Below are 25,689 nucleotides of genomic sequence, written 5' to 3' on the forward strand. Positions count from 1 at the left end.
AATAATTGGGAGCAATCAGATCAGATAAGCAGAACCAACCATAAAGAGGACCGAAGGGTGAAAAAAAAATCAACAAACCCAAGAGATTGACACGCGTAGCCTCATGTACACACCGCTATCAGGAAGGAACGAGGAAATGAAACAACCAATGATAATTGAGGCCAGAATGTGGATCCATTGGCACACCTTTTGGGGTCTAGAAATTTTAAGAGCCGAATCTTCACAGACCATAATCATTTGAAAGCAAATGATATGTGAAAATAACTTCACAGAAAATGAATTACAGAATATGGAGGAATTAAACTAAAATTTACAACAACACCTTTAGATTTACAAACATATACGTGTCAACGCTTCCACTCATATCTTCTCCATGCTCATCAACTCGAAATTCCTGCCAAGTTCATAACTGCACGCACCACCATGCAACAAACCTATGACTATCAAACTCGGCAAAGGATTTTCATGCTCGTCCATCAAGGAATTCAGTTCCACTCACGTGAGCCACATCTGCACTCGGTTGGTTGCACGCCCCCGCCATGGGGCTCGCCGCCTGGGTTCGAACCCAGGTGGGCGCAAAAAATTCCCCTCGCCTATCTCCGGTCCCAAAGCACGGATGTAGTACCGGTGCTTCTCACGGTGTAATGGGTCTCCATGTAAAGGTGTGGTAGGAATTCGGAGATTTTTTTGCCTGCGTGAGAGGTCTTCTACCTTAATCACAAAGTCCTGGGGGAGGTCATACCCCCGGCAGGACCAAGTTTTTTTTTTGAGCCACATCTCCAACTAAGATACGATGAATTTTGTAAAACAACTTTTGTTAAGAGGAAATCATGTTTCAATTTATAAAATTCTATTTGGTGGCGTCAAATATCGTACGCAGCCAACCCATGTATAACCCGCATGGGCTACCTGAGCTCCAAGTAGTTTACCGGACAAATTGATAAGTCTGGCCCACCAAGCAAATGATGCAACAGGAGGAGTCAATATTCACATTTTTACAGTTTGTAGAGGTGTACCATTTTCCATGAATTTCCTGGAGTATCCCGTAAGACCACGTCTGGCCGTTTACGCGTTGACCAACTTGAGGAAAAATACGGGAGGCGTTGCGTGAGGTGTGAGTAGGTGTGGTGTACGTCTATATATGAGTTCAGATACTACCACTTGTACTCTAGCATAGGGTCCTTCAAAAAAAAACTTGAGGAAAAATACAAATTTTTCCAAACACGAACTACGGTATATATATAGCCCACTCAACTGGTTCGACGCGTCGACAACTTAGTCGTTGTGATGAATTGCAATCCACCACTAACTCCAAATATTCATACAGCCGGCTCTACGTCCATCACTGTGTCAATCTCACAGCCGGACCTATGTCCAGTGCCGTGTCCAACTTACAGTCGGCCCTACATCCAGCGCCATTTTTTCTACATGGGTTACACCGTCCTCTGTATATGTACCATCTTTGAAACGAACCGGGTTCTCACGACGAGAACTCAACTCCTTGTACCATCGCAATGTTCTCAGAATCAATAGACAGTACGTACAGAACTCATTTTAGACATATATCACATCCATACATAGCGTAAAACATGTTAGATATCTAGGCAATTTTCGGTATATTTTAATTCCAAAATTAAATGTATAAACTAACAATATTTCTATGACTTTAAGGAGTAAAATAAAACATGTGAACATGTTTATACTTATCACACATATAAGCATAAACAATATAAATAACCAAAGTTTCAGGGAGTACCCTGAAGCGGGGCCGTTGCCGGAGGCATTGGCTGCGCTGTTACCAACTGGAGTAGACATCTACTCGGTTGGCCTCAGTCGAAGTAGTCGAACTAAATCGGTGCAGGAAGAAGTTCGCAGTGCAGTCCCGCGAACGGTCACCAAGATGTAATCGACGTAGTCGTTCGGGCACCAGAATGTAGTCGACGTAGTCGTTCGGCTCGTCCACCAGGAAGTAGTCGTACAATCGGGCAAAGCCTTAGTATTTTTGAGCAGTCACGCTAAAGCGTTACCCAAAAACCTGATTGCCCGCCTATCCCGTGCAGGATCTCAAGGCGAGCAAGGTTTCGGAGGCCTGCTCACGCTAATTCTGTGCGCGCAGAAATTAGCGTTGGGGAACTCAGTTGTTGCAACTGGAGAGGGAGAAGAGAGGAGCCGAGTTGCCTCAGTGCTCTGGTGCAGAATGGATGAGGGGAATGTCACTCCTTATATAGTGACTCAGGTGCTCAGGATCGTTGAACCTGGACACCATCAGAGTCATTTAGGTGATGCGGTTATGGCCATTAATTACAGATTTAATTGCACGTTTAATCGCACGATTAATTGCAGTCAACGGCAAAATAGCCATCACATCGCACCGCGCCGCGCCGCACCGCACCGCACCGCACTGCACCTGCACGTCACGTCCGGCCGCGCACGCGCACCGCACCGCCCGCCCGGCCGGCCGGCCGCGCCGCGCCGCGCCGAGACGGCCGTGACCGCGGCCACGGCCCGGCCCGGCCCGGCTCGGCGAGGCGAGCGAGCGCGCGCGCGTGTGGTTCACCGTCCTCCTCTTACCGGCTTCACAAGTGGTGTACAAGAAGTCCATCTTTTAAGTCGGTTGAGATCCTCCTCAATTTCCGGTACGGAATTAAGCATTGATTCCCTAGCATTAATAGTGGGCTTTAAATTCTTTTAATGTTTTAGAATGAATGGGCCAAGCCCATTACTCTAACAATCCCCACCAAGAAATTCAAGCCACACTAGAAATACCCTCATTCCCTCATTGATATACCAGTATTCGACAGAGACTGTTAAGTTGAACTTCCATCTAGGACAAAGGCTACACTTATTCACAACTGTGCAATGGACTATGCCTTGAATTGCCAGTTTTGTGCAAACAAGTTTGACCAGAGCCCTACACTGGTACTAGGCTGCATAAGCATCCCCGCGGTTTGGAGCTTATAAGTCATACTCCAGGCCCTTCATGAGTTTCTAGAGAATACCCAATTCTCATAGACCATGACCAGTGGTCAAACTCATATAGGTGTGTTCCTTTCAGATGTTCTGTAGGACAACATCTTTATTTCAAGAAAACAACTCATTTGTTTAAAAGAAACCACCTGGCACACATTAAGGTATAGACCAACCTGCCATACAGATTAGAAGAGAAATGCACCTTATACACGGAATGAGCCCTTTTCACAAAGGTTCTCTTCTCACAGTCAGACTTTAGTTTGTTTCACCATCCTAATTCACGGGATCTCCGATCACATAGGACAGGTTTCCACTATAGAATGACTCACGTGGGTCTCAAGCCCAATTCCATAGATGCATTGTCTATCACATTTCGTGAAAGACCCTTTGTAAACTGATCTGCCAGATTTTTAGCCGTCTGAACATAGTCCAGGGCTATAACTCCGGAGTTTCTCAATTTTCTGACAGATTTCAACCGCCTTTTCACATGTCTAGATGACTTCATGTTATCCTTAGAACTATTCACCTTGACAATTACCGTTTGATTGTCACCGTTCATTAGGATTGCCGGTAACGGTTTTTCAACTATCGGCAAGTCCATAAGGAGCTCACGAAGCCACTCAGCCTCAACAGTGGCAGTATCTAATGCTGTGAGTTCTGCTTCCATAGTTGACCTCGTTAAGATGGTCTGCTTGCAAGACTTCCAGGAAACAGCTCCACCACCAAGTGTAAACACATATCCACTTGTGGCCTTTATCTCATCAGCATCAGAAATCCAATTTGAATCACTATACCCTTCTAGTACCCTTGGGTACCCGGTGTAGTGAATTCCATAGTTCATTGTCCCCTTCAGATAGCGCATTACTCTTTCAAGAGCCTTCCAATGATCATCTCCCGGGTTTGAAACAAACCGGCTCAGTTTGCTTACAGCAAACGAGATGTCAGGTCTTGTAGCGCTCGCTAAATACATTAATGAACCAATGATCTGAGAATATCTCAGCTGATCTCGCATTATCCTTTTGTTCTTTCTAAGAATTAAACTGGCATCATATGGTGTTGAGACAGGTTTATAGTCGCTATAACCAAAGCGACTTAACACCTTCTCCACATAGTGAGACTGTGTAAGAATCACCCCACCATTGATCTCTTTTACCAGTTTTATATTAAGGATAACATCAGCTTCTCCCAGATCCTTCATCTCAAAATTTTGAGATAAAAACTCTTTGACTTCCTTAATCACATTAAGGCTAGTGCCAAAGATCAGTATGTCATCCACATACAAGCACAAAATCACTCCTTCAGCCCCACCATAGCGATAGTACACACATCTGTCAGCTTCGTTCACAACAAAGCCGGCAGAGGTCAAAGTTCTATCAAACTTTTCATAACACTGCTTAGGCGCTTGCTTGAGACCATATAAAGATTTTAACAACTTACAAACCATTCCTTCTTGACCATTTGATACAAACCCATCCGGCTGATCCATATAGATCTCCTCTTCTAACTCTCCATTGAGGAAAGCCGTCTTAACGTCCATCTGATGAACGAGAAGACCATAAGAGGCTGCCAGGGAAAGTAACACCCGAATTGTGGTCAATCGGGCAACTGGTGAATAAGTGTCAAAGAAATCTTCTCCTTCTTTTTGGGTATAACCCTTGGCCACAAGCCTAGCCTTGTACTTTTCAATAGTACCATCTGGCCTAAGCTTTTTCTTGAACACCCACTTGCATCCAACCGGTTTACATCCATAAGGACGTTCAACGACCTCCCAGGTTCCATTAGACATAATAGAATCCATCTCACTCCTTACTGCTTCCTTTCAATAGTCAGCATCAGGAGATGAATATGCCTCTTCAATGGTTCTGGGTGTATCATCTATGAGGTATACAATGAAATCATCACCAAAAGACTTTACAGTCCTTTGTCTCTTGCTCTTTCTCGGAGCATCATTGTTATTCTCCTCAGGATTTTCTACAAGTGTATGTTCATTGTGTTCTATCGGCTCAGCAGAGCCATCATCCTCGATGAACTCTTGTCTAGATGAACTTGTTTCATCTCTCATGGGAAAAATGTTTTCAAAAAATGTAGCATTTCTGGACTCCATTATAGTACCAACATGCATGTCAGGTACTCCAGATTTCACTATTAAAAATTTATATCCAACGCTGTGAATAGCATAACCTAGAAAGATACAATCCACAGTTTTAGGTCCAAACTTACGTTTCTTGGTTATTGGCACACTCACTTTTGCCAAACAACCCCATGTACGTAAGTATGACAGTGTTGGCCTTTTCTTCTCCCATTCCTCGAATGGAGTTATCTCTTTATTCTTTGTAGGAACACGATTTAGGACATGACATGCAGTCAATATAGCCTCACCCCACCATTCCTTGGAAAGCCCCGCTGTATCTAACATGGCGTTAACCAAATCCGTTAGAGTGCGGTTCTTTCTTTCGGCAACCCCATTTGACTGAGGTGAATAGGGAGGCGTCCTCTCATGAATAATACCATGTTACTTGCAGAATAAAGTAAATAAATTTGATAAATACTCGCCACCACGATCTGACCTAACTCTTTTGATCTTTCTCTCAAGTTGGTTTTCTACTTCAGCTTTATAGATTTTAAAGTAGTATAAAGCTTCATCTTTCGACTTCAACAAATAGATGTAACAAAATCTAGTACTATCATCAATCAAAGTCATGAAATATTTTTTACCACCTTTTGTCAACACTCCATTCATTTCGCACAAATCGGAATGAATTAATTCTAAGGGTGCCAAGCTCCTTGCCTCCGCGGTCTTATGAGGCTTACGAGTTTGTTTTGATTCAACACATACATGACACTTAGAATTTTTGACAAAAGTGAACTTTGGAATTAAGCTCAAATTAGCTAAGCGCATCATACAACCAAAATTAACGTGACAAAGCCTCGAATGCCAAACATTTGTTTCATCAACGTTAATAACATTGTATGCAATTTTATTACAAACATCTGACAAAGAAAGACGGAACAAGCCTCCGCTTTCATAACCTTTTCCAACAAAAGTACCAAACTTAGATAAGATACATTTATTGGACTCAAAGACTAATTTGAAACGATCTCTACACAGTAGAGAGCCGCTGACTAAATTCTTCTTGATGGTGGGGACATGCTGTACGTTCTTCAGCTGCACGGTCTTCCCCGAAGTAAACTTCAGATTTACCGTACCAACACCAAGAACACGCGCATGTGATCCGTTCCCCATCAGCAAGGAGGAAGTCCCGCCGGTCTGGTAAGAAGAGAACAAAGAAGCATCAGCACAAACATGAATATTAGCACCAGTGTCAACCCACCACTCGGGTGAACCAAAGACTGAAAGAACAGTAGGTAATAAATTACCGTACCCCGATGTTCCTCCAGGCTCGCTAATAACCATGTTGGCGGAGTCGTTGCCTTTGCGGTTCAGACACTTTGCAGCAAAGTGATCCGTACTAGCGCACACATAGCAAGCTCCCGTCTTCTTCTTCTTAAAAGTGGTTGTCTTCTTAGTCTTTGGTTGGTTCTGCGGTGGCTTTTTCTTGTTCTTGTGGGAGTTGTTCTTCTGAACAAGATTGGCACTTGAAGCACCAACAACTCATTTCCCACGTATGTCCTTTGCTCTCGCCTTCTCCTCAACATCAAGAGTCCCTATGAGTCCATCTATTGTGAACTCCTGTCTCTTGTGTTTTAGAGAAGTAGCAAAGTCCCTCCAAGAAGGTGGCAGCTTAGAGATTATACCTCCAGCCACAAACTTATTGGGTAACACACATGGGGACTCTTTGCTGCAATTTTTGAGATCTTTTGCCAGAGTATGTATTTCATGAGCCTGTTCCACTACAGAACGGTCTTCGACCATCCTGTACTCAAGGAACTGCTCCATGATATACAACTCACTCCCGACGTCAGATACTCCATATTGAGCCTCAAGAGCATCCCACAATGCTTTGCCAGTTGGCAGCCGGATATAAGAATCCACCAGGTTATCACTGAGAACACTAATGATCAAGCCTCGAAAGAGGATATCAGCCTCATCGAACGCACTCCCTTCCTCTGGAGAGAATTGTTCAGGCTTACCCTCTTTCACATGGATCACTCTCGATAGTGTTAACCACAGTATAAGCCACTCTTGCCAACGTTTGTAATTTGAACCATCAAAAGGTGATGGTTTGATTGATGCAGCAAAGCTAGATACCGAAAGCCTATTAACACAATCAGGTTTTTGGATTGTTAGATATCTAGGCAATTTTCGGTATATTTTAATTCCAAAATTAAATGTATAAACTAACAATATTTCTATGACTTTAAGGAGTAAAATAAAACATGTGAACATGTTTATACTTATCACACATATAAGCATAAACAATATAAATAACCAAAGTTTCAGGGAGTACCCTGAAGCGGGGCCGTTGCCGGAGGCATTGGCTGCGCTGTTACCAACTGGAGTAGACATCTACTCGGTTGGCCTCAGTCGAAGTAGTCGAACTAAATCGGTGCAGGAAGAAGTTCGCAGTGCAGTCCCGCGAACGGTCACCAAGATGTAGTCGACGTAGTCGTTCGGCCACCAGAATGTAGTCGACGTAGTCGTTCGGCTCGTCCACCAGGAAGTAGTCGTACAATCGGGCAAAGCCTTAGTATTTTTGAACAGTCACGCTAAAGCGTTACCCAAAAACCTGATTGCCCGCCTATCCCGTGCAGGATCTCAAGGCGAGCAAGGTTTCGGAGGCCTGCTCACGCTAATTCTGTGCGCGCAAAAATTAGCGTTGGGGAACTCAGTTGTTGCAACTGGAGAGGGAGAAGAGAGGAGCCGAGTTGCCTCAGTGCTCTGGTGCAGAATGGATGAGGGGAATGTCACTCCTTATATAGTGACTCAGGTGCTCAGGATCGTTGAACCTGGACACCATCAGAGTCGCACCGCACCGCACTGCACCTGCACGTCACGTCCGGCCGCGCACGCGCACGCGCACCGCACCGCCCGGCCGGCCGGCCGCGCCGCGCCTCGTCTCGGCCACGGCCCGGCCCGGCGAGGCGAGCGAGCGCGCGCGCGCGTGTGGTTCACCGTCCTCCTCTTACCGGCTTCACAAGTGGTGTACAAGAAGTCCACCTTTTAAGTCGGTTGAGATCCTCCTCAATTCCCGGTACGGAATTAAGCATTGATTCCCTAACATTAATAGTGGGCTTTAAATTCTTTTAATGTTTTAGAATGAATGGGCCAAGCCCATTACTCCAACAATCCCCACCCTCACAAGTTCAATTATTACATAATCCATAGAATCGTAGTACGGAATCAAGTACCAGCTCCTTGGGTTAAACGAAAACAAAAAGGAACAGCAGAAGTGATAGCTAAGCTCCGGGCTTCATCTTCATCTTGGCGAAGCTCCTCCACAGGCAAGACTTGAGCGTAATACGAGCCTCAATCGTACCGCCCTTCGAGGTTATAGTTGAACTCAGGGTCAGATTCGATCATGCATCTATCCAATCTATCTCAAAGAAGTGGGATAGGTCCATATCACCATGCATCCATATGCAAGCTTTTAGTGGTCTATAGACTAGTATATAACAAAGGCAAGAAACAGGCTGGGATTTTCTATGTATAAGCAGTTAGTATAGTGTCAGGGTCAATTACCACAGGTACCCCTCCTACCAAAGAGAGGCTCCCACGGGCAGACCGTAGCCAGACGGGCATTGATCACCATGCTCGACGGCCTGCTAAGACAGCCGCGCATACGGCGCCAGTCCGCTCAGCAGGAGAGCAGCTCAGGAAGCCCGATCGGCAGGCGGCCGATGGACATGTGGCACCATCCCGACCCTTTACAAGCTTGGCGGGGTCAGGGACCTGTGCCGACCAGGGTTAACAATTTCGGCGAAATTTCGCCGAAATTTCGGAAAAATTTTCGTTTCCGCTAGTTACCGGGATCCGAAATTTCGGTATTTTTCGGTATATTTCGTTTTCAAATTCAAAATTCAACAAATTTCGACCAAAATTCAACGAAATTTACCGAAATTTCGGAACGGAATTCCGTTTCCGCTAAACACCGGGATTTGACCGGAAAACGAAATAGTTAACCCTGGTGCCGACCTAACGGCCGAGTCCAACCCCCCGGAAGGGGCGCGGGGGAGACAGGCCTCTAGGAGTATTAAATGTGCCGGACCGACTATCAAACTCAGCAAGAAAAGAGGTCATTATAAAAGGATTTTCATACTCGACCATCAAGGAATTCAGTTCCCCTCACGTGAGCAACATCTCCAACTAAAATACAATGAATGTTGTATAACAATTTTTGTTCATGTTTTAATTTATAAAATTCAATTTGGTGGGGTCAAATATCGTACGCAGCCAACTCACGTATAACCCGGATGCAACAGGAGTGAATATTCACATTTTTACCGTTTGTAGAGGTGTATACCCTTTTTCATGGATTTTTCGCGCAAATCCAATTCTACGTGCGAGCGTTGGCAAGCGTCCGGTCGCTCGTTTCCAACCATGCGGTTCGCACACCACATGTGTGGGACCCACTGAATGCTTCTACCACTACTACAAAACAGGTCTTTGTTCCAGGCCATTTATCCCGGCAGCCTTTGGGCCCGGGACAATAGGTGGTTTTTGTCACGGATCCAACGGCGAGCCGTGCCAGCGGGGGGACAGGGGCCTTTTGTCCCAGTTGGAGGCACCAACAGGGACAAAAGGGGGTCCTTTTGTCCCGGTTGGTGGTTCCAACCGGGACAAAAGGCCCGCGTAGCCTTTTGTCCCGGTTGGAACCACCAACCGGGACAAAAGGACCCCCTTTTGTCCCGGTTGGTGCCTCCAACCGGGACACAAGGCCTTGGGCCCCTTATCCCCTTCCCTCTCCCCCGCCCGAGCCATTCAGCTCACTTGTTTTCTTACTGTTCTTGGCTCGAGATAGATGAGTTCTTGCTCATTTCTTCACCACATTTGTGAAGATCTTTGATTCCCCGTCCATCCATCGGCGCTAAAGGTTTGGGGCTTGTTTTTCTCTTCTTCCTTGGCTTGTATAGCTCATTTCATGCTTTTGAAATAGAGAAAATGTGTAGCTAGCTCATTTCTTGGACATTTAGCTAGCTAGATTGCATATGTAGGTGTGATTTTCTTTTAGATTTAGATGAGTATGTGGATAGTAGAAATTTTTAGAATGAGTGTAGACACTTCATGTGATGTACTTGTATATATGACCATATTGTGGATAGTTGATTTTTTTATTCATGAATGAATTAATGAAATGAGTATATTAGAATTTTTTGTATTATGAATGGATTATTTTGACACTCTAGTGATGTATTTAATCAGGCTCACATTGAAACCATCTAGAAGCTAAAAAAATCTTTATTTCGAAACAAGTATACATCATTAATCTCCATCCAACGGTGATGACACTACCTTTCGGGGATACACGATGCGCTATAAGAACGTCGCAAATCGGTTGGTCGCATCACCAGCACTTCCGATTGATAAGAAGACAGCATTTGACGCAGTCAGCATGCCCGTTGTTGTACTGAGAGCATATCAACGAGCATGCTGCCTGTGCCAAGTGCTGTGCCTATTAATCGTAAAGGCATTGTCATCACCGCAGGGTTGAGGTTACTGACATATACATTTTCAGAAATAAAGGTTTATTTTTCTTCTAGAGGGTTTCTGGATATTGAAAATAGTGTACTCCTGGAACTGAAGGGTGTCAAAGTAATTAGAAGTTATAGAGATTTCTTTCAATTAATTAGAGATTTCTTGAGGATTAATAATACATTTCGTATTTTTATATGATTTCATTGTTATTTGCAAGAGTTATTAATCTAATCATTGTAATTGTAATAGTAAATAATTTTTGCATTGTAATGGTAAGAATTTATAATTTTGTGGAAAATAAAGGTATTTTTCAGTAAAATATGGCTTCAGCAGCTGGAGGGAGTGGCGCCGGTGGGGGTGATCGTTGTCCTTCTGGAGAGAAGGGCACAACTCGAGTAGGTCGTCGGTCCAAAAAACCTAGTGCTTTTCATAGGCCAGCGCTCCATTATTTGGAAAAAGAATATAGAGAATGCATGGCAAGGGGCGAGGAACCTCCGTTTGATCTTGAGGATTTATTGCGGCGTTACGGTTCGTCACCACCAAACTCGGAGGTTTCAGCTCCGCCATCTTCTTCTACGCCAGCAAGAAATCCGTTAGAGCATTCTGCGTTCCAACGCAAGGACGGTTGAAAATCTATGTGTTGTTGACCGAATTTTTAAGTTTCATTTATAATACTCCTTTGTTAAGTTCTGTAATGGATTAAGTACTCATTTTAATTAATCAAGATATATGATGGGTATTGCATATCTTTTAATTATTCATGTTATGTTACATTTAGTTTAATTTAGGTTTGATATATTTTATTTATTCGATACGTGTAAAGAATTCAAATCGATTTATTTAAAATGCAGATTGACCGGCAATGGATGTACAATGCTGACCGACGTTCGAAAGAATTCATTGACGGCCTGCATTATTTTTTGTCTGTGGCTGAGGCAAACAAGCAGAATGGTTTTATGTGCTGCCCGTGTGTTCATTGCAACAATAACAAGGATTACTCATCTTCAAGAATCCTACACAGCCACATTTTCGCAAATGGTTTCATGGAGAAGTATGTTTGTTGGACGAAGCACGGAGAACAGGGGGTTACCATGGAAGACAATGAGAAGAAGATTTTGACGACCACTTTCCTGGGAATGCTGGAATCGGTGCATTCGAGGACGATATTCCTATGGAAGAGCCCGAAGTAGATGTAGCAGAAAATAATCCCAGCGATGATCTGGAGCAGGCATTGCACAATGTGCAGGCAGACTGTGAGAGTGAAACGGAGAGGTTGAAGTTCCAGAAGTTGTTAGAGGACCACCATAAGTTGTTGTACCCAGATTGTCAAAATAGATTGAAGAAACTTGACACCACCTTGGAGTTGCTGCAATGGAAGGCGACAAATGGTGTATCCAAAAAAGGATTTGGTGAATTACTCAAACTTGTTAAAAAAAATGCTTCCTAAGGACAACGAATTGCCCACCACAATGTATGAAGCCAAAAAACTTGTTTTCCCTTTAGGACTAGAAGTGCAAAAGATACATGCATGCCCCAACGACTGCATCCTCTACCGAGGCGAGTACGAGAATTTGGATGCATGTTCCGTATGCAGTGCATTGCGTTACAAGATCAGAAAAGATAATCCTGGAGATGTCGAGGGGGAGCCTCCCCGGAAGAGAGTTCCTGCGAAGGTCATGTGGTATTCGCCTATAATACCACGTTTGAAGCGTCTGTTTAGAAATAAAGATAATGCTAAGTTGATGCGATGGCACAAAGAGGAACGCAAGAAAGACTCGATGTTGAGACACCCCGCTGATGGGTCGCAGTGGAGAAAAATATATAGAACGTACCCTGAATTTGATTTGGATGCGAGAAACATAAGGTTCGGTTTGAGTACGGATGGCATGAATCCTTTTGGTGAGATGAGCAGTGGTCATAACACTTGTCCTGTGACTCTTTGTATGTACAATTTTCCACCATGGCTCTGCATGAAACGAAAGTTCATCATGATGCCAGTGCTTATCCAGGGTCCAAAGCAGCCCGGAAATGACATTGATGTGTACCTAAGACCATTGGTCGAAGAACTCTTATTGCTCTGGGGCGATGAAGGTGTACGGATGTGGGATGAATACAAACAGGAAAACTTTAACCTACGAGCATTGCTGTTCGTAACGATCAATGACTGGCCTGCTCTTAGTAACTTGTTAGGACATTCGAACAAGGGATACAAAGCATGCACACACTGTTTAGATGATACCGATAATATATGGTTGACTCACTATAAGAAAGTTGTATACATGGGTCATCGTCGGTTTCTTCCCATCAGGCATGCGGTACGAAAGAAGGGCAAGCATTTCAAAGGCCAAGCGGACCACCGAACAAAACCGATGCACCGTAGTGGTAAATACGTCTTCAACATGGTAAAAGATCCAGAAGTTATTTTTGGAAAGGAATCTGGTAGCCAACCTGTTCCGAACGAAAACGGAATGGCGCCCATGTGGAAGAAGAAATCTATATTTTGGGAGCTACCATATTGGGAAGTCTTAGATGTTCGTCATGCAATTGATGTGATGCACCTCACGAAGAATTTTTGCGTCAACCTTATAGCATTCTTGGGAGTGTACGGAAAGACAAAAGATACAGTAGAAGCACGTCAAGAATTGCAACGTATGGAAGAATGAGATGCCTTACATCCACAACAACGAGATAATGGACGACAATACTTAAGTCATGCCAGCTATACTCTTAGCAAGGAAGAGAAAGAAATCATGTTTGACTGCTTGAGCAGTATAAAGGTTCCATCTGGATACTCATCCAATATAAAAGGAATCTTAAATTTGGCAGAGAAGAAATTTACAAATCTCAAGTCCCATGACTGTCATGTGCTTATGACAGAACTTTTTCCGGTTGTGCTGCGGGGGATTCTGCCTGATAACGTCCGGTTAACCATCGTGAAGATATGTGCCTTCCTCAATGCAGTTTCTCAGAAAATAATTGACCCGGAGAATTTGATAAAGCTACAAAACGATGTGGTGCAATGTCTTGTTGGCTTTGAGCTGATATTTCCACCATCTTTCTTCAACATCATGACACATCTTCTAGTGCACCTTGTCAAAGAGATTGATATCCTTGGACCAGTATTTCTACACAACATGTTCCCATTCGAAAGGTTCATGGGGGTACTCAAGAAATGTGTTCGTAATAGAGCTCGTCCAGAAGGAAGCATCGCCAGTGCCTACGGAACTGAGGAGGTCATTGACTTTTGTGTTGACTTTATTGATGACCTTAAACCGATTGGAGTCCCTGAATCGCGATATGAGGGGAGACTAACTGGAAAGGGTACATTAGAAAAGAAATCTTATGTCTGCACAGATGATTTCTCATTCAAGAAAGCACATTATACGGTTCTTCAACAATCATCCTTGGTTGACCCATATATCGAGGAACACAAGAAAATTCTGCTCTCCAATTTCCCGGAAAAGTCTGAGGCATGGATTACACGTGAGCACATGAACACTTTCTGCAGCTGGTTGCGGAAGCATCTAATGCATAACATGGATATAAGTGAACAACTGTTCTTATTGGCTAGGGAACCATCTTGGAATATCTTAACATACCAAGGGTACGAGATAAATGGAAACACATTTTATACGATAACCCAAGATAAAAAGAGTACCAACCAAAACAGCGGTGTTCGTATGGATGCCACGGACAATAATGGAAAAAAAGACACATATTACGACTACATTGAAGAGATATGGGAGCTGGATTACTGTCCCAATTTCAAGGTGCCTCTATTTCGTTGCCAATGGGTTAAGCTATCTGGAGGAGGGGTAACAAAAGATGAGTATGGGATGACAATAGTTGATCTCAACAATCTTGGATATAGAGACGAGCCATTTGTCCTGGCCCAGGATGTCGCTCAGGTTTTCTACATTAAGGACATGTCCAGCAAGCCAAAGAAGGGGATAAACAAGCAAAATAATGAGCCTAAGCGAAACATAGTTCTATCAGGAAAGAGAAACATCGTTGGAGTGGAGGACAAGACAGACTTGTCAGAAGAATATAATAATTTTGTTGCCATTCCACCTTTCGAAGTAAATGCTGATCCATGCATCCTGCTAGCCAATGATGATGCTCCATACTTGCGCCGTGATCATAATCAAGCGACATTTGTGAAGAGAAAGTCTGTTACCGCTAATCCTTCATGTACTTGAATCATTTTATATTATTGTATAAAAACATAATCGCAATTCGAATACTTTTATTATATATGTACTATACAATTATACTTTATGTGTTATATATATTATTTTATATATTTTTCACTTAATTACCAAACTCAATTATAATTTTCATTCAATAATGGATTACTCAACTAATTTTATTTATTTCATGAAATTACATTCACATTAACACATTATACTCTCTCACTAACACACACAATCTCACTAACACAAACTATCTCTCAAACTCACACACTACTCATTAATATCATGAAATTGCTTAATTTTATCTAAAATTCACTTTTTAAATCTTAATATCGTGATAGAATCCACTTTCTGTCGAAAAGCAACAGTTTGAAAAAATTTGTTCACCTAATATATTTTTGCATGGTCAAAATAACAAATATGATTTCAAAAAAGTTAGATATTTCATTGACCCAATCACTTGAATGAAAATTAATTATTTTTGTTGCGTGTATCAAGTTTATATATAGATAAGAAATTTTGTTCCATAATTTTTGGAATCATAATTTTATTAACTGAATTAACAAATGAAAGCCAATTTTAAAAGAGAAGTAAAAAGAAACAAAAACAAACATAAAATTAGGCGGGAACGAGGGAAAACAGGCCCCTTTTGTCCCGGGTGGTAGATCCACCCGGGACTAAAGGTGGGCCGCGGGCTGGGAGTTTTCCCGGCCCGCCAAAAATACCTTTTGTCCCGGGTGGAGCCACAACCTGGGACAAAAGGTCATTTTGTCCGGGGTGGTGGCTTCACCCGGGACAAAAGACCCCCCCCTTTTTGTCCCGGGTGAAGACACCACCCGGGATAAAAGGGCCTTTTGTCCCGGGTTGTGGCTCCACCCGGGACAAAAGCCCCCCACCTCACATATTTCTTCCCCTCACCCCCTTTTCCAACACTTAGCCTTCTCTGCGCCATCGATCCTCCTTGCCGCCGTCGTCCTGATATGCGCCGCGCCGCCGTCGTCTCGCCCATCGCACCCCATGCTCCGCCGCCGTCCCCGTGCGCCGCCCGAGCTCCGCCGCCTCCGCGCCCCGGCCGCCTTGGACGACGACCCCGCCAGGCCACTCACCGGTAAGCCGCCGCCGGCAGAGCTGTTCGCCGCCGCCGCACGCTGTGCGTCCTGCTCGCGCGCCCCCCCCGCCATGCTACCGCGAGCACCGGAGCCGCACGCCCGTACTGGTGCTCGCACCGCTTTGCGCCGCCGCCGCCTGGCCCCACCGCCGCCGGGACAGCCGCGCCGCGCCTCCCCTGCTTTGCGCCGCCGCTAGGGCACGCCGTCGCCGTCCACTCCGCCGCCTCGGCGCATGCGCGGGCCCCACCGGGCCGCCGCCAGCCAGCCGCCGCGCGGACCACCACCGGCCAGCTGCCGCCGTGGGTCCCATCTCCCCTGCGCCTGGCGCGCCACCGCCGCTGCGCTATGCGTGGCTGGGCATGGAAGACGCCCCTCCCACTAACCAGCGGGGCCCGCTGGTCAGTGGAGGGAGTAGGGGGGATTTTTCTTTATTTGTTGATTGATTTCGGCTGAAGCTTGTAAAATCCGTATAAAACCAAAGGAAAATGGGAAAAATATGAAATAAATTTTGTTAGATTTGTTAGAGTAAGATCTATGGAGGAAAAATATCCATGATGGCGAAATGACCTCTTTACCCCTGCAAAAATTTAGATTGTGTTTAGTCTTGATTAATTAGTTTCTATTGATCTGTTAATTTGCAGAGAACTCCTAACGTCCGCCATCCCGGCCCGGACCCCGCCGCGCGAGCCCAACGTCCCCGAGTCCTCTGGCTCGCCCCGCCTTCGCCTGTGCGAGCCCAATTATTTGTTTAAATTTGTTTAGAAATTAGTTTAAATATGTATTATTTGTTTAAATTTGAAAATATGGATTATTTGTTTAGAAATTATGTTGTAAAATATATAATATTTGTTAATTTGTTTAATTTTGATGACAAATAGGGTGTTAATTACTTTTGAAATTATATTATTTAGAGTTCATGTTATTTAGAGTGAAATCATAATTTGTTGTTTAGAGTGAAATCATAATTTGTTGTGTAAATAAAGGTATATTTACAAATTCTCGAAATGTAAGAATGTATGTATGTATGTATGTGTAAAGTGAGTTTAAATTTCTTTTAAATATTTCATGTATATTTCTTGAATTACTTAGAGAATATTTCTTGACTTCATCCATCGATCGTTACTTAGTGAAAAAACCGTCTAGAATATTTCATATATAGATGATTTCAAGTTTATTTCTTGAATTACTTAGAGAATATTACTCGACCTCGTCCATCGATCGGTACTTAGTCAATTGCTCGCAAATATGTGGATTATTTAGAGAATTTTTTTAAGGGTTTTATTTGTATTCATATTTTAGTTACGATGGACCCGCGACACACAGACGCGGAAGACGAACAGTTCCTGTTGAATATGATTGGCGAAGGTCAAGGAGATGTCCCTGAACAAGCTGATGATGGCAGCAATACCGACATATATTTGAATATGTCCGGTGATGGAATTGAGCCACCATCTATTCAGGATGACGCTGCTGCAGAACAAAGTGCTAATGTACATATCACAACTATACTTATTTGTAGTGACAATCATATTTTCATCTGAATCTATATGAATACTATGAATGTTTTTTTATAGCCGTCTGGATCATCGTCGCAGCAGAAAAAGACGAAGCGAGGCCCAACAAAAAAACTGGAAGGGCGGTTCATTATAACGGAAGTTGGTCAGATGGCGAACCGATCGCTCTAGAAGCTGCCGCCAAAAAATTCATAAGACAAACCGGATGTATTGTCAGGGACCACATCCCGATCAGCTTCAGGCTCTGGAAAGCTTACAATCCAAGCGAGGAACAGGATGCGGTACCCGAAAGAGAAAAAGAATGGTGCTGGCGGGAGCTTAAGAAAAACTTCACAGTTCCAGCTGAATCCGAAGAGATATGCAAGCGCTGGACCCCTGAGTAAGATGGCCGAACAGCTGCAATCATTCAACAAAATTTTGACGACGAAATATATCAAGACCGGGACCACACCCGTATTTACCGGCGAGCTCGAAAAGCTCAGGGGTCACTGGGATGCATTTGTGGAATACAAGTCTTCAGAGCCTGGGCTTCAGAAGGTGCATAAGGCCAAAGACAACGCCTCGAAGAAAGTGTACCATCACACTCTAGGACAAGGAGGCTACAAGCTTGCAATACCCAAATGGGAGAAGATGGAGCAGGATCTACTTGATAGAGGCATCCAACCTGCGACCTTGAACTGGCCTGAACAAGTAACAAGCGGTGTTAACCGCCTCAGCCCAGTATTTGCGAGGAGTCCTATGCTCATCGAGCATCGTCCTCGCCATCTCAACCAGCGTCCGATTCTTCCGCTCTACAACTCCATTCTGTTGTGGAGTGTTGGGAGAAGAATACTGATGTTCAAGCCCTTGATCACTGCAAAAGGCGTCAAAACGAGCGTTTTTGAATTCTGTGCCATTATCACTGCGAATCGCTTGTATGGCCTAGGGTAGCTCGTTTTTCAACCTCAAGATCAAGTCTCTAACAAACTCGAAAGCCTCATCCTTGGTTCTCATGAAAAAGACCCAAGAATAGCGAGAAAAATCGTCCACAATCACAAGCACGTACCACTTCCCACCAACAAACATCACCCTAGAAGGACCAACTGTGTCCATGTGTAGCAACTCTCCAGGGTGAGCGGTCATCACCTGATTAACAGGCGGATGAGAAGCGGCAATCGTCTTCCCGTGGCGACACGGATGGCAAACAAGGTCCTTTTCATACTTCAACTTGGGCAATCCTCGGATCAGGCCAAGTGAGCTCAGTCTCGACAACAAATCGAAGCTCAAATGTCCAAGTCTCCTATGCCACTTCCACAAATCAGAAGAAGGACCAGCCATCAAGCAATGAGAATGGCCCAAAGGAGTTCCAGAGAAGTCAACCAAGAAAACTCGATCGCGAGGTGTAATCTGGCAAACCAAATCTACTCTGGAATCAAGAGCACGCGAACAACCCTCCTTAAAGCGAACCTCAAACCCCTCATCAAGAAGTTGCGAAACAGAGAGCAAATTAAAACCAAGGTTCGAAACCAAAGCAACTTCTCTCAGGGTAAAGTGATCAGAAACCCGAACAGCGCCAATTCCACGTACCTTTCCTCTTCCATTATCCCCGAACACAATGTACTCCTTTGAGCGCATCGGGGTGAGGCTGGAGAACCATTTGTCATTTCCAGTCATGTGGCGTGAACAACCAGAGTCCATGATCCACCTGTTCTCCAAACCTCCGACCTGCACATCAGTAGTGAGACAAAGGATGAGCAAATGTCTCAACACTGGGGTTAGCAAAGTGAGAAGCAAACCAGTGTCGAGCCATTTGCTCTACAGAAGGGTTAGCAAAACCAGACAAAGCGTATCCCCATCCCGTCTACCGCGCGACTGACGAACACCACCGCGAGGAAAGCGTGGAGCCTCAAAACCACCTCCAAAGCCTCGGTCCCGTGGTCCATAGCCGTACTGAAAACGACTAGGAGCACGACCGGCAAAGCGACCACCCGCTGGAGCACGGTAACCACCACCGTCTCTCTGACCTCCACCTACACGGCGCGCCCTAGCATCTCGCCTATCACCATGCCGAGAAGGACCATGCACCCGAGTAGAGTACATGTCCGCGTTCCGTCTCTCCTGCTCTCTCCTCACAGCCCGCTTCCTCTTGAAGCAAAACTCCTCCAGGTGACCTTCCCTGTCACAGAACTCGCAGTGGTACCTCACCTCGCGCTTGGGATGTGGAGGCCTAGCCTGCGGACGGGGAGGAGCAGCCCTCTTCTTCTGGGCAACCTGGGCTGTGGCAGCTGGGCTGTGGCAGCAGGGAGCGTGTCGAGAGAGTTCCTCAGCTCATTGGGCTTTGGAACCCAAACCTGCTTCTGCGGAGGTGCTTTCAGTGGTTCTTTAAGCACACCATCCGTAGGGTCAACAAGCGAAGGCTGCGTGCTCGTGCTAGCAGTGTTTCCAGCAGCCTTGCCGATCTTACCATACAACCTGTCAAAGTCTGACTTTGTGTATGTGTAACCGACCCCAAACCCATCACCACGCTTGAACTGCTTGATCATCATGCCCAACTGCGGCTCACTAGCAGAAACCCAACTAAGAATCGCCCTAAGATAGGTATTCTCATTCTCCAGGTTGGCTTTCTCTACCGCAAGATTATCCAAATCAGAGATCAAACCAGGGCAAACAGAGCAGTCAATAGGTGGGCTAGACTCTATGACCTTAGTCTTTCCAAAAGACTTGATCAAAGCATTCTTCTCCTCTAGCTCCAACCTAAGCGTGGGACAAAGCTTACAAGTGCCAAGCAAAACTGGCCTAGACTTCATCTCCTCTAGCTCGCACACAATAGTAGCAAACTTAGACTGCAACGAAGCTAGATCAGACTTAAAGATAGGACACTCCTCGCATTCAAGCACATCGCTAACAATAGGAGCATCCTTAACCAGTTCTAGTTCATTCTTGGCCTTAGCGAGCTCATGAGACACGTCAGCAAGCGAAATCTTAGCAACATCTAAGTTCGCGACGTTCTCATCATGCTTGGCACGGAGAGGAACAAGATCGTTCATGTGAGATATGCAGCCAGCGCACTCATCCTCACTAGACTTCTCCCTAGCGCAAGCCAGCTCAGCCCTAAGCTTTCTACGCTCTCTAGCTGCTTCCTTAAGCAGCCTCTTCTGGTTGTCGAGAGTGGCGTACAACTCCCTAACCTCTGTATCAAGCAGGTCGATCGTGGAGTTTACCTCTGAATCACTCTCGGATCCAGGAGAAGAGCCGGAGTGCGTCGGTGTAGCATGTCCACCCGAAGATGCACGAGCACCATTGGCTTCGCCAACCATGGTGCAGAAACTTTTGCACCGACCGGCCGCCAAGCAAAGGCCGATGAAGCCGGTGGCTTCCTTGTCCCGCTTCTTCTTCTTCTTGTCGTCGTCGTCGGAGGTCGGTGAAGAAGAGCGGTCGGTGTCGGAGCTCTTCTCGAGGTCGCTGAGCTGCGCTAGGAAGGCCTTCTCCCGCATCTTGGCCTTGTACTGGAAGCGCTTCTTGAGCGACTCCTTGTCAAAGCGTCCTCCCCGGTCACGGCTGCGGTGCTTGTGGCGCCGACGCTCCTTGTTGGAGCCTCCCTCGTCGCGGTCGCGGTGGCAGTAGTAGTCGAAGGAGTTGTTCTGGCCACCGCCGGACTTCTTGGGGCAATCGGCGACGAAGTGGTTCAGATCGCCGTAGTTGTAGCACCCGGGGTTCTTCTTCCTCTGTCTGTTGTGGTAGACGCGCTGGAACTTGCTGATCAGGAGGCACAAGTCGTCATCGCCAGCGTCTCCAGCTGCTCATCTGAAACAGAAGGCAAAGAGGCAAGAGAAAAACTAAGAGCAGAGTTAGCGTTAGAGCTCGATCCACCTGGGCCAGTCACAAGAGCGACGCTCTTGGAAGGAGGGGCACCATTGAGCTTGGCTTGTATCTGGTTATCCACCTCCGTGGCCTTGAGCTTGCTGAAAAGCTCGTTCACCGTTAGAGTCTCATAGCCAGCAGACTCAATGATGGTGTTCACATTGAGATCCCACATAGAGCGATCAAGTGCGTAAAGCAACTTAAGGGCCTTCTCGTGCTCTGTGTACTCAAGGGCACCAGCAGATCTGTTCGCATTGACCTTGTTCACAATCGACTGAAAATGACTGAACATCAGGTCAATGCTCTCACCCGGCTCCTGTCTGAAGTTCTCATACTCACGCCGGTGAGTCTCGAACAGTCTGTCCTTCACCTGAGGTGTACCCTCGTGGTAGTTCTCAAGACACGTCCAAATTTTGTGGGCTTCCTGAAAACCCTGGACATGTGGGAACTCCGCATGAGAAACGCCAGCGAACAAGGCATTGACGGCCTTGGCGTTAGCCTCGTGCTGGGTCACCTGAAGAGGCGTGGTCCGAACAGCAAGCACCTCGTAAAGGTGGTTCGTGGTAATCTCCCAGACCTCGGCTCCCATGCTCTGCAGGAAGGCTCTCATGCGAACCTTCCAGTAGGCATAGTCCTCGCCGGAAAACACCGGGATCTTACCAAGACTTGCCATGGTCGCCAAGTGGTTTTTGAACCGGTTAAGGTACTGAAAACCTCAACCGAGTTCTGATACCAATTGAGGGACCGAAGCCGGCGACCATAGTGGGGGTGAATGGGAGCCGATCAAAATTTCTTCGAAATTCAAATCGTCGGCCTATATCCCAAAACCACCTCAAACCCTCGAACCTAGGTCAGCAAGAATAGCTATGAACAAGCTATCTCGAAGCAAAAGACCCGGATTGCAAAGCGGAAGCGAAAGCGAGAGAAACTTCTCAAATCGCAGCACAGCCTACACAGACCGGTCTGACCGGTGTACTGGACTGGTCTGACCGGTCGGGTTGGGAATTTCAAACTGTAGACCGGTTGCACAGACCGGTCAGACCGGTCTCTCCCAGTCAGCCCGCCAACAAAGCTCCAAATGTCAAATCTCGAGCAAACGAAGTCCAAATCCAACGAAACTTGGAGGAAAGCTTCGTAACTACCCCGTGAACATATCCCCAAAAGATCTTTCCCAAGCGATTCATGGATCGAGAGAATTCTCTAGAACACAAAATCGCCAATTCGTGAGAACTCTCGATTCTAGTAGGTTTAGCACACGGCTAGAAGGATTAGAATCATCACAAAGAGTCCATCAAACCACGAATTCAAGGGTTGATCTCCTCCAAACAAGAAACACACCAAAAGAGGAGAATTAAACCCAAAACGCAAGAGAGAAGGGGAGGACGAGATGCTCAGCACACACAAGTGAATCTCAAACAAATTTCATCCATTAATCACCGAGGAATTCACCTATACAAAGGCTAGAGCCATCCGCCCATCATCCACCCACTAGATTAAAGAGAATAGCTATAATCTAAACTCTCTTTGCGTTGGAGTCCTTGGCCCTAACCTAGAGCAGAGGCTGGGAGAAGGAAAAACTCAGAGAAAACAAAAAACTCAAGAGACTCAACCAGCCACGGGCTGGTGGGGGTATTTATACCCGGGATAGCAGCACCCGCTGTACAATCTCGATCGACGGCAGAGCTTATTTCTTCGACTCGAAGTCTTTGCTGCAATGCCCCCACGTCGACGAAGATCCGGTCCGCGGTTTTGGAGGGTCCGCGAAACCCGGGTAGGTGGCCGGTTTTGAGAAAACCGCCAAAACCTCACGCGCGGGAAGATTCCCGCCTCCACGCCGTGGCCCTAGACGCCGTTCCCGCCTCGGCCTTCTGACGGCCCTAGACGCCGCCCGACGCCCGTCACCTCCTCGCCCGTAGCAAGGCCCTAGACGCCGTCGACGCCCGTCGCCTCCGTCAGTCCCGAGACCGACGCCCGTGCCTCCACGACTTGGCGTCTTCAACCGCCGTCCGCCTCCTTGATTTTGTGGCACAAACCAAGAAACCCGCCTTCCGTCGCCGCTTGCGCCCTTGATCCAGGAGTGGACGCCACAACTGCCGCCCGGTCCGAGCTCCGGTCCTGGCTGCCCTTCACCGCCGTCCACCGCACGGTCCATCGGCCACAGCACCTCCACGGCAGCTCCCCGTCGACACTCGACGCCCGTGTACCTGCAATCCAAAGACCAAGCGCACGATCACACCGCACGGTTGACAATTCACTCATCACAAGCAGAATAGAGTACTCAACATTCCTCAAGAGTACATCAAGTTCAAGGGTGTTCGCAAGCAGATCAAGTTCTTGAGGGATGAGCTGAGGGCCATGAGTGCCACGCTCGATGATCTCGCAGATGCGGATCCGGAGAAGCTCAGCTCTGAAGTGAGGCTCTGGAGGGACAAGCTACGCGAGCTGGCCTATGATTTGGAAGATTGCATCGATGCCTTCATGGATCATGTTGACCACGGGCATGATGGGGGCACGGGCTTCAAGAAATACTTCCGCAAGCTGAAGAGACTGATAGCACGCCATGATATTGCCAATTAGATCCAAGAACTCATGGTATCCGTAATGGAGGCCGCCGAGAGGCACAGGAGGTATGAATTTGCCCAATTAAAACACAACTCTAGCACTTCTTCCGTTGATCCCAGGCTGCAAGCACTTCATGAGGATATTGAAAACCTTGTGGGCATCGATGTCACCAAGAAGCATATCATTGAGTTGTTATCCATGGAGATGGATGGGCCATCAACAAAACTTAAGGTGGTCTCAATCGCTGGCTGTGGAGGTCTTGGTAAGACTACTCTTGCAAAGCAAGTCTACGACACCATCAAAGGCCAGTTCTCCTGTTCAGCTTTTGTGTCGGTTTCTCGAACACCTGATGTGAGGACGATTCTAATACACATTAGTAGTGGAGTTGGATTCACTGGTTACACGCAGGATGATGGTGTGCAGCAGCTCATTGATAAACTCAGGAATTACCTTCACTGTAAAAGGTAAGCCTAGTGATCTTCAGATACTTTATGCATAAGTAAAATTAGTGGTGCTTGAATTGATGGCAGCATTTATCAAGCTAGAATGGATTATTGGAACTGTAACGGCTATTTCTTGATTTTAGTAGGACGTCATGCATGCATGTTCGTTAGTATTTAGTAATTTCAGTCTCTCCAAGATATTATTATTTGGCCTTTTCTGTTAGTTTCAAATTCATGGAGAAGCCACAGATATTTCAAGATATGCAACATTAGTCACCAATATGTGTTCTTTCAATTTGAAACGTAAATTTCACCTTCGATTTTATTTACTTATCAAAGTTACCTTATGCACTTCATCAATAGCACAGCTTAAAAGTTTAAAGTACCACCAACTGCGCTAAAGGATCTACCGGTTGGTGTTATCACCTAGTACTAAATACTATATTCAAATTAGTATAGGTTGGTGTATCGGTTGGTAACACTAACCGTTACTAATATGGACCCTTTAGTAGGTTGTTCTTAATACCCAGCATTAAAGAGTCCTCCATGGGTTAATTTAAAGGGAAAGCATCTCTCTTCCAATCAGTACATGTGAGATGGTAAGCCTGGTATTCATAAGGCAAGAGGTCCTGAGTTTGAATCCTACTATGTACCGCACACGCATGTATTTCACGTGAGAAATTGCGTGACTTATGAAAGCACCCGGTACTAAAAAGGTGAGACTTTTATTCCTAGTTCAAGTATCGGTTGGGAACCCAATATAAACTCTTGTGCAGTGCACAAGGCACACAAGGCAAAGCAGTCGATCGCCCTCGCCAGGCAACAGGAGTTGCTATCCCTCTCATTTTCACTGAAACGCAGCTATTTTTGCCGAGGCAATACACTTTCCTGTTTAACCCAAGGGGTGGTGGCGGTGGCATGCAAACAACTCTGGAGGACCCTAACAGGCTCATCTTATTATGAACGTCATTACATTCCTTCAATGGTTCAGACTACAAAATTCTAAATTCCTAATGGATCAAAATCCATCTTAGCCCACTAGTGGATAACCCGATTTGACTCTTGGGCATATATCGAATAGTTTTGTCTATCTGTAAAGGAACATGGCGCCATTAGGCTATTATTTGTGATTTTGGTGATTGTGTGACAATATAATCAATGGGACTAATAAAGTTGTCAGATGATATTTGTAGGATTTCTAGATCCCATGGATGTAATCAAATGTGTCCAATCCACTGTCAAGACACCCAAATCGTAGTAAAAAGCATATTTAAGGTGTCCAAATGACAGCCGCGACGGATTGGACAAGTGCAGGAAAAATCAGTAGCACCGATTCATCCGATGACCCTGCTCCGGTCCAACCGACATGCATTGGTGCAATTAGACAACGTTTTTAAAGATTAAACGGAAGAACTCAGTAGCACCGGTTAAACCGACGGTGCATAGAAGAGCGTTGGTGCATTC

At 45.7% G+C, this 25,689-nt stretch overlaps 1 pseudogene; it reads left to right on the forward strand.

Moving 5' to 3' along the window:
- Positions 1–539: 539 nt before the first annotated feature.
- The window catches only part of LOC120713199, a 63,480-nt pseudogene continuing 38,330 nt past the window's right edge, over positions 540–25,689 (forward strand).

The sequence above is a fragment of the Panicum virgatum genome, chromosome 6K, assembly GCF_016808335.1.
Source record: "Panicum virgatum strain AP13 chromosome 6K, P.virgatum_v5, whole genome shotgun sequence".
In the NCBI taxonomy this organism is placed as follows: domain Eukaryota; kingdom Viridiplantae; phylum Streptophyta; class Magnoliopsida; order Poales; family Poaceae; genus Panicum; species Panicum virgatum.